Here is a 4,804-nt window from a genome sequence, read left to right on the forward strand (position 1 = left end):
ACTTTCAGTGTATTCATACAATTTATCTAACATGTAATAAAAAAAGTCAACGCAAAAGAGAAAAAAAAAAAAAAAAAAAAAAAAAAAAAAAAAAAAAACTATGGTTTCTGTACGATGATGAATCAGTAATATATAATTTAGTCCAGTCACATAACTAAAACAAAAAAAAAAAAAATGTTACCATTGTTCGTCACTCAGCATAATGTTTTATGCTTTAAATTTAGACCTTTTTTTTTTTTTTTTTTGTCATTCATCTTTAAAACCCGAAATGTACATGAACTATAATACAATAGCAGCCGATATAAATCTAATTACAGTCACCGTCGGCAGAAATAAATCGGGTAAGGTAAGCTTCGTGTTACTACTTTGCTTCGCTACCTAACCAGCTCCTCTGTTTGCGCCCTGACAGAGGAACTGGCTAGACCGATGCAGGTTAAGGACTATAGCAGTATTTAGGCACATACGCGTAGATGATGAGCCGCAGCTCCTAGTTTCAGCAAATATCTTCCTTACTGTGGATGAGACAATGTTTAGTGAGCTTATTCTGTTTCGACTGTATGAAATGACGAAGGCAGAATGCGTTTTCTCTCTTATTGTGCATTTTAGGGAGCTAGGCCTGCCTGCCTCCCTCCACCTATTGATCCCTCACCTAGGATTTCAATGGGTTCTGATTTTTGCATGCTTATGTTTTAGGGTAAACTTAACGAACTCACCCCAGCAATCAAATGTACCTGGTTTATGTAAATTGCGTTAATTATATTTATGACGAACGCCCTACATCCAAATAGACTGAAGATCTGATTGCTTGGATGGCGTTGGTCTTCAGGCGTAACGTGCGAGTTAAAGACAGTGTACTCTTTCGAAACGCAGAAGTACCTGAAAGGTAAAATGATACGCAACAAAATGACCTGATACCGCAATAGTCATATGATCTTTTTGTTAATATGGCCATGAGCCGCTGAAATTTTATGAATTTATCGTGAGATAATGGTGACCTTAATTTTTCCAACCCTATACGTGGTTTAATGATCGCGCAGAAAATCCTACGTATCTATCAAGATAGATGAGACTAAGTGAACGGTTTCAAACCAAATATCTATCGTTCCTCTCTGTCTACTGTGCAATCTTTTCGTCTGTAACTTCTCGCTGGTCAGAAAGTATAATGAAATTAGTCTCTCTTTTTTTTTTTTTTTTTCGCCGGCCGTTCACAGAGCTCGTTAAAAGCTAAGCCCAAGCGACTGGCGCCGCTTAACATCGAATTTAGCGATACTATTCGCGCACTTATTTCTACGAACCTAATCCAAATCGATAGATCCTTTCCTTTCCTTTTCATAATTGAACGTTCGATAGCGACACGATAACGTCTAAGTACGTAAACTTGTAAACACGTTTTGCGGTTGGTCAAATTAATCCGTAGTGGTAGATTTTGCATATCCTACACTTTTGGATGCATTTTATCAACACTTAGAGCGCATGTGACTCCTTACGCAGCTCCTTCAGCCACTGAAGGACAAGCACCTTTTTGGTGGAATACGAACAGAGATATTTCCACTGGCACAGCGTTGATGTGTGTTTTATCATTCTGTATATTTTAGGCCTATTTCTCCACGTTATATATCTCTGCAAAGTTTATGGCGGAAAGTACTATATATACCCTCACATCAGCCGAACTGATTCCAAGTAACTTGTGTACGGAAAATTTTTTCCCTCAAATATTTATTCATTGGCAATAAGCGTTAACTTGATAGCAGTTCTCCAGTTTTGAGCCGTGTCGTCTAATTTTTGTCTGATTTCTCGATCTTCCCTTGCCAACGGGCTTCACTAGCCCAGTCCATGAGCAACAGTAACGTATAAACACTACATTGTTAAATAGCTTTGTTTTGTAGAATCAAGCGGCTTTCATCGCCGCTGTTAAGTTTATTATAACAACTTATTTATTATTAAAAAGGCTTAATATCTTACTTAATTTATTGATATTTTATTAGCAATAGATAAAATAAAATTTTTATATTGTTTTAAATGATTGCTGCAACTCGAATGGCTAACAGTAATTTCATGAAGTTTTCACACGTGTTTCTAAAGCTTGATGTACTAATTCTTTTCCTGCATAAGGTACCTTTTTTGAGTATTATGTATACAACTATACTTCCAAATTGAAGATCGCGTTAACGTTTGCTTCTACTGGTTCTAAGTCACAAAAGCATCCAAATTCTTAGATGCAGATCAATTTATAATAGCATACAATTACTGCCAATTCGAGGAGTATAGTACATTGATGCATGATCAACAACCCTTTCAGAGAACGTTGTTAACAGGGAAGGTGTCGCGTACTGCAAACCGGCCAAAGGCTGAACAGAATGACCACTGTCTGCTTAGTCGCAGGCATCCATATTCGTCCCCTTACTTAACACTATACGAATTTTTTTCTTTGCACATCCCACACCTTGCATGTTCCATTTTGGGTCCAGCTGACATGAAACCATTAACAGCAACAGCGATGGTGGGCCGACGGAAGATGCGGCGAGCCGCAATGGTAGTGGCGGCCGCATAACGAACGAAGCAAAAAGAGGTCCGTTATTGCGCGGTTCCATGATTAAGCGCGTAACAAGGATACGCACTAGTTCGACGTCAACTTCGATCCGAAAAGCTTCACCTCGATCGCGCTGCCCCGTCGCCGGTTGCTTCTGCCGTGCAGTGAGGATACCGTTAGTAACTGAACTTTTTTTATGAGGTACGTGATGGAAGTTATGGCTGAAGGAGACCAAGACCAAGTTTTCCTTTCACCTACAACTTCCTCCTCATTCGAGGGAAAAGGAGTCTCTAATGCTCATGGCAAAGTCAGTCCCTTTTCTTCTTAGCTTTCCCTAGCACCATAGTGTTGAATCACTATCCTTTCTGCACAGTTATGCTGCGTAGATACTATTTCGTCCCTGCTTCTTCCTGATAGGAAAAGAGTAGCCCCGGGCTCGCCGTTGCTGTCGATTAGTAAGCTCAGCCTGTTACTTACGCAGAAAAACCATCTTCTTCAAAAAAAAAAGTCTTCTTTTACGAAGAGAAGCAGCAGCAGAGGCAACAGTAGCCTTTTAAATTGAGTGTTTGCACTTGATGACACCGCATCTTATCAGGATTCAGGCAAAAAAAGGAGACAAAATTATATCTGGCTGAGTACCAAGTGAAACCCAATTTTGGAGTGGAGCTTTGAGCAGCACGTACGAGCCCTGTTTGCCGGAAGCTGCATGCACTGACTACTCAAGAGCCACACACACCAATTCAGCTGGCTATCGCCAAATTTGTCTGTACTTTGCGCACGGAACAGGTCTGTAGGGAGATAGAGATAGTCTGAAAAGCTGTGTTCTCTTCGAAGAAATCAGCCTGTCGAGGCAAGCAACAGGATTCGAGAACCAGCTTAGCGTTTAAGTTAAGTGACTTAATTTCATTAATACCCTAGCGGATGGATGACGGCTACCACGTAGAGAACATAGCTCTAGCTCCACGTTTGCCGTTACGGGTGTTATACTAAATTGCAATTTTCTTGATATCACCAGCCAAAACAGTAGTTTGCTACAAGTTGTTGGAAAAAAACGTGATAGCTTAGTGGGTAGTGAATTTACCTGCTAACCTTTGGGACACGCTGTGAGTCAGGTTTGAGCCGGGGCATAGGCAGATTTCGTTTCGATGTGAAAGCCAGCCTTCTGATGAAACTATGCCTAACAGCGATATCGGACGTAAAACTCAAAACATAGAGGTGTCGGAAAGAAAATGGCCTTGGCTAGGACTGATTGATAAGGCATAATTGTAGGCGGTTTAAAGTATTAGAGCGAACGACTAAATTGTTTTTTTTTTTCGAGAACCTGCTAATGACGCTTTAAAACTGAACAGTCCTCTTTTTTGAAAGAGTTCGTGCGATTGTCGGAGTCAACTTTGGAACAAAAATTACGTTGTTTCTTACTTATCGGCTCAAGTCAATATAGTTCCTCGTAGATATTTACTCGTTACATCCCTTTCGGAGATTCATAACCTTCGTTCACACGAAGAGTAAGTTTCAGCTCACCCCTGAAATATTAATAGAACTTACTTTGAGCTACCAAGTTAAATTTATGTTGCCTTGATTTCTAGTTCGTAGTTAGTAATCAAAGGAATTACAGCGATAATACTTTTTTAAAGATCGGCTAGGAATAGTTTTTGTTCACTAACGTAAACGCTCTACGATTACGGGACTATACTGATTGTTAACACGCACAAACACAGCATAAACAACTGCGCTGATTCCTTTTACTTTCTTGAATTTTTACATTTTCTCAGTTGTTTTATGACCCCGGTTGGGCTTCACACTACTTAGTTGTCCGAGGAACTTCTACGTGTTTAATTAACATCGCTTATGGAACTTTTACTCAGCTTTAATAAAGAAAATATGAAACAATACGCGTATTTTTTGTCTCGAAGCCTAAAAAAAAGGTTCAAAAATACTAAATCGCATTATGCATGTCACAGTATGCCAGTTGAGGCATAAATATTTACGAAGAACACCACCATGGAGAAATTATAGGTTCATGCTTTCCTCTCTTGAAAAAAACCTTCAAAAGACCGGAGATATCCAGAGGGGGCAGCACCGACACGGATTTTTACAAGAAAGACCATTAAAGAATACACAAATATGAGACGTATTTTAATAGCAGCTCATCACCCTGGCTAAGACATCGACCATGTAGATTAATAGGCCGCTTACTCATGCGCATGTCTGTGGATCTAAGTGGTGGTGGTGCTAATGGTAGTTCTCAAAAAATTTTACGGCGCGTTAATACGG

Source organism: Varroa jacobsoni, unplaced genomic scaffold (assembly GCF_002532875.2).
Source record: "Varroa jacobsoni isolate VJ856 unplaced genomic scaffold, vjacob_1.0 scaffold_563, whole genome shotgun sequence".
In the NCBI taxonomy this organism is placed as follows: domain Eukaryota; kingdom Metazoa; phylum Arthropoda; class Arachnida; order Mesostigmata; family Varroidae; genus Varroa; species Varroa jacobsoni.